Source organism: Theropithecus gelada, chromosome 6, assembly GCF_003255815.1.
Source record: "Theropithecus gelada isolate Dixy chromosome 6, Tgel_1.0, whole genome shotgun sequence".
Lineage (NCBI taxonomy): Eukaryota > Metazoa > Chordata > Mammalia > Primates > Cercopithecidae > Theropithecus > Theropithecus gelada.
Window position 1 is genome coordinate 99,808,073 of NC_037673.1, and position 11,430 is coordinate 99,819,502.

Consider the following 11,430-nt stretch of genomic DNA (forward strand, 5'->3'; position numbering starts at 1 on the left):
TATTTATTTTTCTGTGCAGAAGCTTTTTAGCCTAATTAAGTATAATCTATTTATCTTTGTTTTTGTTTTTGTTGAATTTGCTTTTGGTTTATTGGTCATGAAATCTTTGCCTAAGCAAATGTCTAGAATTTTTATGGTTTCAGGCCTTAGATTTAAGTCCTTAATTCATCTTGAGTTGATGTTTGTGTGAGGTGAGAGATGAGGATCTCGTTTCATTCTTCTACATGTGGCTTGCCAATTATCCTAACACCATTTGTTGAATAGGGTATCCTTTCCCTACTTCATGCTTTTGTTTGCTTTGTTGAAGATCAAAGTATTTGGCTTTATTTCTGAGATCTCTATTCTATTCCATTGGTCTATGTGCCTATTTTTTTTTAACAGTACTATGCTGTTTTGGTGAATATAGCCTTGTAGTATAGTTTGACACTGGGTAATATGACGCCTCCCAATTTGCTTTTTTTGCTTAGTCTTGCTTTGGCTCTGCAGGCTCATTTTTGGTTCCATATGAATTTTGTGATTGTTTTATCTAGTTCTATGAAGAAGGAAGGTGGTATTTTGATGGGAATTGCACTGAATTTGTAGAGTGCTCTTGGCAGTATGGTCATTTTCACAATATTGATTTTACCTATCCATGAGCATGGGATGTGTTTCCATTTGTTTGTGACATCTATGATTTCTTTCAGTAGTGTTTCATAGTTTTCCTTGTAGAGGTCTTTTACCTCCTCCTTTAGGTATATTCCTACTTTTTAAATTTATTTTTCAGCTATTGTAAAAGGGGTTGAGTTCCTGATTTGATTCTCAGCTTGGTGTATAGCAGTGCTATTAATTTGTTTGCATCAATTTTTGTATCCTGAAACTTTACTGAATTCATTTATTAGATCTTGGAGCTATTTAGATGAGTCTTTAAGGTTTTCTAGGTATGCAATCATATCATCAGTAAACAGTGACTGTTTGACTTCCACTTTACCAAACTGAATGCCCTTTTAATTTCTTTCTTTTATCTGATTGCTCTGGCTAGCACTTTCAGTGCTATGTTGACTAGAAGTAATGAATGTTGGGCATCTTTGTCTTGTTTCAGTTCTTAGGAGGAATGCTTTCAACTTTTCCCCATTTAGTATAATGTTGGCTGTGGGTTTATCATAGATGACTTTTATTACCTTTAGGTATGTCCCTTCTATGCCAATTTTGCTAAGGGTTTTACTCATAAAGGGATGCAGATTTTGTCAAATGCTTTTTCTTCATCTATTGAGATGATAATGTAATTTTTGTTTTTAATTCTGTTTATGTGGTGTATTACATTTATTCACTTGTGAATGTTAAACCATTCCTGCATCCCTGATATGAAACCCACTTGATTATGGTGGCTATCTATTTGATATGCTGTTGGAGTCAGTTAGCTATTATTTTGGTGAGCATTTTTGCCTCTATGTTTATCAGGAATGTTGGTCTGTAGTTTTCTTTTTTTGTTATGTCCATTCCTGGTTTTGGTATTAAGGTGATGCTGGTTTCATAGAATGATTTAGGGAGTTTTCCCTCTTTCTCTGTGTTTTGGAATAGTTTCAATAGGATTATCACCAATTCTTTGAATGTCTGATGTAATTCAGCTGTGAATTAATCTCATCCTGAACTCTTTTTTGTTGGCCAATTTTTCACTACCATTTCAATCTCACTGCTTGTTGTTATTCAGAGTTTCTATTTCTTCCTGTTTAGTCTAGAAGGATTGTGTATTTCCAGGAATTTATCTATCTCCTCTAGGTTTTCTAGTTAGTGTGCATGAAGATATTCGTAACAGCCTTGAATGATCTTTTGCATTTCTGTGGTATTGGTCATAATATCTCCTCTTTCATTTCTAATTGAGATTATTTGGATCTTCTCTCTTTTTCGTGGTTAATCTTGCTAGTGGTCTATTTTGTTTATCTTTTGAAAGAACTGGCTTTTTAAAAAATTTATCTTTTGTATTGCTTGTTTTTTAAAATTTCATTTAGTTCTGCTCTGATTTTGTCATTTCTTTTCTTCTGCTGGGTTTGGGTTTGGTTTGTTCTTGTTTTTCTAGTTCCTTGATGTGTGACCTTAGATTATCTATTTGTGCTCTTTCAGGCTTTTTGATATAGGTATTTAATGCTATAAACCTTTCTCTTAGCACTGCTTTTGCTGTATCCCAGAGGTTCTGATAGATTTTGTCACTATTATAATTCAGTTCAAATAATTTTTTAATTTCAATCATGATTTCATTGTTGACCTAACAATCATTTGGAGCAGATTACTTAATTTTCATGTATTTGCATGGTTTTGAGTGTTCCTTTTTGAGTTGATTTTTAATTTTCTTCCACTGTAGTCTGAGAGAATACTTGATATGGTTTCAGTTTTCTTAAATTTATTGAGACTTGTTTTGTAACTTGTCATATGCTCTGTCTTGGAGAATGCCCTGTGTGCTGATGAATAGAAAGTATATTCGGCAGTTGTTAGGTAGAATGTTCTGTAAATATTTGTTATGTTTATATGTTCTAGGGTATAGTTTTGTTATAGGAAAGCAAGTTTATTAAGAAAGTAAAGGAATAAAAGGATGGCTACTCCATAGACAGAGCAGCACCGAGGGCTGCTAGTTGACCATTTTTATACTTATTTTTTGATGATATGGTAAACAACGTGTGGATTATTCATGCCTCCCCTTTCTAGATCACATAGGGTAACTTCCTGCCATTGCCATGGTATTTGTAAACTGTCATGGCACTGGTGAGAGTGTAGCAGTGAGGACGACTAGAGGTCACTCTCGTCGCCATTTTAGTTTTGGTCAGTTTTGGGTAACTCTTTTACTGTAAACTGTTTTATCAGCAAGATCTTTATGACCTGTATTTTGGGCTGACCTCTTATCTGATCCTGTGACTTAGAATGCCTCAACCATCTGGGAATGCAGCCCAGTAGGTTTCAGCACCATTTTACCCAGCTCCTATTTAAGATGGAGTTGCTGTGGTTCACACGCCTCTGACAGTTTAAGTCCATTGTTTTTTGTTGACTTTCTGTCTTGATGACCTGTCTTGTGCTGTCAGTGGAGTATTTAAGTCCTCCATTATTACTGTGTTGCCATCTATCTCATTTCTTAGGTATAGTAGTAATTGATTTAAAAATTTGGGAGCTCCAGTGTTAGGTGTATATATATTTATGATTATGATATTTTTCCTGTCAGACTAGTCCTTTTATCATTATATAACATCCTTCTTTGTCTTTTTCAACTATTGTTACTTTAAAGTCTATTTTGTTTGATATAAGAATAACTATTCTTGTTCACTTTTTGGTGACATGGAATGTCTTTTTCCATCCCTTTACCTTAAGTGTATGTGAGTCCTTATGTTTTAGGTGAGTCTCTTGAAGACTGCAGATACTTGGTTGGTTAAACGTATCCATTCTGCCATTCTATAGCTTTTAAGGAGTATTCAGGCTATTTACATTCAATGCTTGAATTGAGATGTTAGGTATGATTGTACTCATTATATTAGTTGTTGCCTGAATACCTTGTTGTGGTTGTTTTATTGTGTTATTGTTTTATAAGTCCTATGAAATTTGTGCTTTAAGGAGGTTCATTTTTGGTGTATTTTGATTTTTTTTTAATAATTAGAGCCGTTTTTAGCAGTTCTTGTGGCACTGGCCTGATTGTGGTAAATCTCTCAGCATGTTTGTCTAAAAAAGACTTTATTCCTCCTTCATTTATGAAGCTTAGTTTGCCCAGATTTAGCATTCTTGATTGATAATTGTCTTGTTTAAGAAGGCTAAAGATCAGTCTCCAATCCCTTCTAGCTTATAGGGTTTCTGCTGAGAAATCTGTTGCTAATCTGATAGATTTTCCTTTATAGATTACCTGATGCTTTTGCCTCACCACTCTTAAGACTCTTTCCTTTGTCTTGACTTCAGATAACCTGATGACTGTGTGTTGTGGGAAGTCAGAGACCTGCAAATGGAGGGACTGGCTGGAGTTGTGGCAGAGGAACATAAATTGTGAAGATTTAATTTCAATATGGACATATATCAGTTCCCAAAATTAATACTTCTATAATTTCTTACTCCTGTCTTTACTGCAATCTCTGAACATAAATTGTGAAGATTTCATTTTAATATGGACATTTATCAATTCCCAAAATTAATACTTTTATAATTTCTTATGCCTGTCTTACTTTAATCTCTTAATCCCATTATCTTCGTAAGCTGAGGATGTATGCCACCTCAGGACCACTATTGTGTTAACTGTACAAATTGATTGTAAAATATATGTGTTTGGACAATATGAAATCAGTGTACCTTGAAAAAAACAGAATAACAGCGATTTTAGGGAACAAGGGAAGACAACCATAAGGTCTGACTGCCTGAGGGGTGAGGCAGAATACAGCCATATTTTTCTTCTTGCAGAGAGCTTATAAATGGATGTACAAGTAGGAAAGATATCGCTAAATTATTTTACTGGCAAGGAATATTAATAATTAAGACCCTGGGAAAGGAATGCATTCCTGAGTGGAGGTCTATAGATGGTCACTCTGGGAGTGTCTGTCTTATGTGGTTGAGATAAGGACTGAAATATGCCCTGGTCTCCTGCAGTATCCTCAGGCTTACTAGGATTGGGAAACCCTGCCCTGGTAAATTTGAGATCAGACTGGTTCTCTACTCTTGAACCCTATTTTCTGTTGTTTAAGATGTTTATCAAGACAATATGTGCACAACTGAACACAGACCCTTATCAGTAGTTCTGTTTTGTTCTTGTCCTGTTTCTTCAGAAGCATGTGATTTTTGTTCCCCTTTTTGCCCTTTGAAGCATGTGATCTTTGTGACCTACTCCCTGTTCTTACACCCCATCCCCTTTTGAAATCCTTAATAAAACTTGCTGGCTTTAAGACTCAGGTGGGCATCATGGTCCTACCGATATGTGATGTCACCCCCGGAGGACCAGCTATAAAATTCTTCTCCTTGTACTCTTTCTCTTTATTTCTCAGCCGGCCGACACTTATGGAAAATAGAACCTACATGGCAATATTGGGGGTGGGTTCCCCTGATGACTGTGTGCCTAGGTGATGATCTTTTTGTGGATACATTTTCTGGGTGTTATTTGAGCTGCTTTTATTTGGAGGTCTAGATCTCTAGCAATGCCAAGGAAGTTTTTCTCAATTACTCCCTCAAGTAAGTTTTCCAAACTTTGAGATTTCTCTTCTTCCTTGGGAACACAGATTTTTCTTAGGTTTGGTCATTTAGCATAATCCCAATCTTCCTGGAGGCTTTTTTGTTTGTTTGTTTTCATTTTGGTTTGTTGTTTGTTCTTTGATGCTTTTTCCCTTATCTTATTGGGTTAATTCAAAATCCTTGTCTTCAAGCTCTGAAGTTCTTTTTTCTACTTGTTCTAGTCTGTCATTGAAACTTTCCAGTTCATTTTGTATTTCTCTAAGTGTGTCTTTCATATCTGGAAGTTGTGATTTTATTTTATTTTTTAATTCCTGCTATCTATTTATATGGAAGCTTTTTGATCCACGTGCTGTATTATTCTTTTACTTTATTTAAGTTCATTTTCGGCATTCTCTGCTGCCTCCTTGAGTAGCTTAATAATTGACCTTCTGAATTCTTTTTCTGGCAATTCGGAGATTGTTTCTTGGTTTAGATCCATTGCTGGTGAGCTAGTGTGATCTTTTGGTGGTACTAGAGAACTTTGCTTTGTTATGTTACCAGAATTTTTTTTCTGATTCCTTCTCATTTGGTTAGACTGTGTCAGAGGAAAGACCTGGGTCACAACACACTGCTGTTCAGATTTTTTTTTGTTTGACAGGGTGATCCCCTGATGTGGTATTCTCTCTCTTCCCTTAGGAATGAGACTTCCTGAGAGCTGGACTACAGTTATTCTTATTGCTCTTCTGGGTCTAGCCACTCCACAGAGCTACTGGACTCTGAGCTGGTACTGGGAAATATCTGCACAGAGTGCTGTGATGCGATTCATCTTCACGTCTCTCAGCCATGGATACCAGCACCTGCTTCAGTGAAGGTAACAGGGGAGTAAAGTGGACTCTGTGAGGGGTCTTGGTTGTAGTTTTTTTAGTGTGCTGGTTCTCGAATGCTTGTTGTGCTAGCAGTGAAGCTGTCATGTGGACAGACGCAAGACCTCTGGTTAGCCAGGATGTTACAGGTGTTGGAATTAGCTGTTGTTTTCTCTCTTCTTGGAGCAGCTTTACTCTTGTATTAATTGCTGTAATGACTTGAGTTGGTTGACCTCCAGTCAGGAGGTGGCACTTTCAAGAGAGCATTAGTGGTAGTATAGGGGTATATGAGATAGTTCTAAGGTCACCTGAATAAATATTTGAATTTCTCAGATGATGGACAGGGCCGTAGAGCTCCCAAGAGATTATGTCTTGTGTATTCAGCTACCAGAGCAAGTAGAGAAAGGCCATTAGGTGGGGGCAGGGTTAGGTGTGTTTGAGCTCAGACTCTCCTTGGGTGGGGCTTGCTGCAGCCACTGTGGGGGATGAGGGTATGGTTCTCAGGCTAAGGGAGTTATGTTCCTGGGGGGATTATGGTAGCCTCTCCTGCATCATAGAGGTCACTAGGGAAGTGGGTGAAAGCTGGCAAGGACCGGACTCACTCAGTTCCCATGTAGCCAGCAAGGTCAGTCTCACTCCCAACCATATCCATTAACAGCACTGAGTTTATATCCAGGCAGCTGGTAAGGAGGACTGCGATCTTACTTCAGGCTATAAGCATCCCTGCTGGAATTTCAGACCCTCCCCCTCCCCACCTGTCTTGTCTTCTGTACTCCTATCTGCACTTCTAATTCGCGCCTCGCCCACCTCCCCCCATCCCCCACCCTGCCCGGGTTCTGCTCAGGAAAGTCTGTGCTCAGTCTAAATTATTACAAAGTTCAGCTGGAAGTTTCCTTCTCCCTGCAGTCATTCTCCAGTTCCATGGGCAGCCCTCCCCAAGGACCCATGTGAGATAAAGTCAGAAATGGTTTCCCTGTCAACAAGGAGTGCCTATATGGCTCTTCCCACTGCTTCTTCTACTTGTATATTTCCTTCCTCTCTCTAAATTTGTTTTGGCTCTAGGTAATGAAACCGCCTTTGCAAAATCATGACTGAGACAGTGAAAAAGGTCTAACTTAACTGACTCCATCTTGTTTCTAACCTCCAAGCTGTCCTTGTTCATTCCTGGGCATAGGCTGAACTAACTTTTGGAGAAATTTATACTTTACAGTTTAATCAAAGATGGTAACAGCCCTTTCCCAAAGCAGACCTCCTTCTTGCTTGGGGACTAGATTGCCTTTGTAGGACTAACATTAGTCACATGATTAGAAATTATGGTTTAGGAATCATGCAGCTGGAGGCTACAAGATTCTGACCCTTCCTAAACTGCTCCTAAATTCAGTGCTTGAGATATTTTGCAGACCTTGCACTTGATGGATTAGCTGGCATCACCCGGATTGATAAACTGGCTCACCAGATCTTATGGCCCCCACCCAACAACTGTCTCAGTTCAAGAAGACAGCTTTAGCTTCCCATGATTTCATATCTGACCAATCAGCACTCTTGACTCACTGGCTCCCCACAACCCACCAAGTTATCCTTAAAAACTCTGCTCCCCAAATGCTGGGGAGACTGATTTGAGTAATAATAAAACTCTGGTCTTCCACACAGCCGCCTCTGCGTGAATTACTCTTTCTCTATTGCAATTCCCCTGTCTTGATGAATCAGCTCTGTCTAGGCAGCAGGCAAGGTGAACCCCGTGGGCCGTTACAGTAAGGTTAAATCCTTCTCCTGTGATCTGGATTTTCACGTTCCCCAGTGAGGATGTGTGCTCGAGGTAGACTTTCCCCCTCTCACACTATGGGTACTCAGTTTTTTGGCTGCCTCGTGTAGTTTGCAGCCACAAACTGCTTCTTTCAAAGGGTCTATGAATTCTTTCAGTTTTCTTGGTATGTTCCTGTGATAGTTCTTGGGCAAACATTTACAAAGTGAGTCTCTACATGCTGTTCTGTCTATCCGAGTGGGAACTGCAAGTTAGTAATGCCTCCTATCTGCCTTTTTTTCCTATAAGTTATTTTTTGAGTAAATTTAGGTAATTTATATTTTTCTAAAAAATCTGTTTTATCCAGATTTTAAGGCTAATATGAATATGTTTTAGCAAAGGGTTTTCTTTTCTTTTATTTCTCAATGTAGCAGTTTTTCCATTTTTACTTTTAAGCTAGCATATTTTTTTATCTTTCCAGTCTCCCTTGTTTAACTAGTAGATTATCTAGTTTCCAAAAAGAACTTCTTTGTTTTCAAATATTCTTTAAGGTTTTAAATTTATTAATCTCTACTTTTTAAAATTAAATGATCTCTGCTTTCCTTACACTTCTTTGCATTTTCTAACTTCTTTAGGTAATATTTAATTAATTTATCAAGACTATATGCTTCATCTAAAATGAATCTTATTTCACATTTTTAATCTATAAACACCTTCCTGTCAAAAATGCTAAAATCAATTTGTTTATATTTCATTTTTTTCTAATTTTCCCCTTGACCCTTCTCCCCTAAATTTTATGTTCTAATTTTGCTATAGTCTCATTTCTATATCACCAGAATATATAACATAAATATTCTCTCAATAATTACATTTCCCATAATTTCTTAACATAGTTGAATATAGTTTTCTGTTTTTAAGTTTTTGACACTCATTACCAGGTATTTCAGCATAGTTTTTTCACTCCTTTCCTGATTAAATCAACTTCATCATCTTAAGTTTTTCTAAGAAAGAGTCTTAAGGTACATTGTTCCTTTTTGCTTGCCTAATGTATCATATTTTAACATTTTAGTAATATACCTTCTTATATGAAACCAACCTCTCCTAGTCTTAGTACTTATGGCTTAGATGAGACTTGCTTTAACATCTAGCAGCAAGAATAACCCAAATATAACCAAATAGGTGATCCTATCCAATTGGCCACAGCAATTGACTCAATCTTTGTCAACATAGAATAGTGAGATTTAGTGTTTGAATATTTACTGAAATCACGGGAACAAAGTGCTGTCTTTGGAGACATTTTCAATAATAAATCTGTACCCATCATTGCCATTAGGAGAAGTATTCTAAGAATAAAGATAGTACAGAGGAAAGCAAAGTTTGTACATAAAGAAAAAGAGAATCTTGATGTGATTTTTTTGAAGCTCTGCACTCAATTTTGGTTCAATCCACCTGCAATCTCCAGTGATATTAATACAGAGCCAATTCTCACCAGCATCACCACTCCAGTGTCCTTTCCATCCTGGTCATTTATCACTGATCACAGTATTGAGTGATCCATCATTCCCTTTTTATCAGGAATAAGACTTATTTATGGCTCACAATTAATCCAATATTTTAAAGGGTTTTTGCTTTTTGTATGTAATGAGTTAAGACTAAGATAACTCATTATAACAGTATTTTTACCAGACACAAATCTAATCACCACCCACCAACACTCCTTCGATCTTTCATGCTAACAATGCGCATCAAATGCATTCAGGGTCTTTTTATTCAGCTCAATTTACTTGCTATAATATAACGTGACACAGAGTCACATGTCCTCCAGCCTTCATGCTACCAAAATTTCCTGTTCCAAGAATCTACAGACCATTGGTTAGGAGCTCTGAGAACTCATTGTGAAGTCCTTGTGTGTCTTCTGCTCAATTTTATCTAACACTCATTGTGGTTGACAGCTATTTTTTGTAGTTTGTGGTTTGCAGTTTTCTCTACTTTCTGGTTTTACCAAATATTAAATTTCTTCCTCAATTCGTTTGTTAGTTTGGCCAGAATCAAAGAAGAGGGTGGAATAAAAATGTCCAGGGGAATTTTTAGGTGACTCCAGCATTAATATATATGATATGATGCAAATGTTTTCTGAAAGAATGCAGATATTACATAGTTTTTTTTGCCATTCTTGTCATTATTCTTATGGAAGTTGTGATAAATTGTTATATATTTTTCATAATTTTCTATTCAATAGATACTAACAAGACACTTGTCAATTTGCTTCACACTCTGCATATTGTACATAAGCTTTTGCTTATCATTTTGTATCCCCAAATACAATGTGATTTCTAGGAAGAGAGAAACTGTTTCATTTATATTTAACAGAATTCTTGGTAAATATCAGGCATACAAATAATTGTTGTTGAATAAATGAGTAAACAGACAAAAGCTTAGAAAAGACGAGAGGATCTTGTAATAATTTTCCATCCAAGAAACTATATTATTCAGTTTCATCAAGGATACATTAAATCAATTTATAAGTTGGCAATGAGATTCAGTATGTATTTCTGTTCATTTAAGCATTCTTTTAAAAATGATAAATGCTATCCTCATGATTTTTAAGATAGTTAATAATTGCTTAATAATATAAAATAGTGCTCAAGTTTCTCTATTTATTTAATTATTTGTTACTGTTGGTTGTTTAAAACAAGAGAGTCATTCAATTTTTTTTTAAAGCTTTTATTCAGAGACATAGAGTTATACTTTGGTAGATAGATTCTTTCTTTACTACAGAAATGTATGCAGAAATATAATTTAATTAATTTCTTGGCTTATAATATTTCTTTTAGCTCTTAGTTTCATTATTTTACCCCCATTTTCTCTCTTTTTACCATATGGTTGTTTTTACGATTTTTTTGTCTTTAGTTTTCAACAGTTTTACTAAAATTTGTATAAGTGTACATTCTGGTTTGATTTGCAGTGCTTTTTGAATCTGTGCTTCAATGCCACTCATGATTTAGAAAAAGAAAAGTCTATTTTATTTTCAAATATGGGTTCTGTACCTATTCTATTTCTGAAATTGAAATTACATGCATATTATAAGTTTTCATTTTACCATCTACAGAGTTATACTCTTTTGTGAATTTTCATTTTTTTCTTTCTGTACTTCGTTCTGGATTTTTTAAAACGTATTTTCCAAGTCACTAATTCTTTCTTCAGATAAATCTAATTTGCTATTAAAACCAGCTGTTGAATTGTTTATTTCAGTTTTTATATTATCCATTTCAGAATTTTTATTGGGATATTTACTATGATTCGTAGTAGTCTGTTGACATTTTCAATATCTTCTTTTATTTTCTGGAACTCGTTGCCATATTAATAGTTAAATCCATATCTGATATCTTCATTATCTAAATACCAAATGGGCTGTTTCTATTCTTTATTTTTAAAAACGGTTGTGAGTCATGTGTTGTTACCACCTGTGTCTTATTATTTTTATTGAATTACATATACAAATTCATGAATTACATACATTTTACAGCTTGAAACATTACGGAAGTAACTTGAGACATCAGATCACGTTATCTTTTCCACAGAGAATTACAGATATTTCCTCAGGAGGACTAAGTGCACTCAGATATCCAAGACCACCTTATTCAACCAGGAATTGAAATGATTCAAAGCTGAGCCACAGTCCTTTCA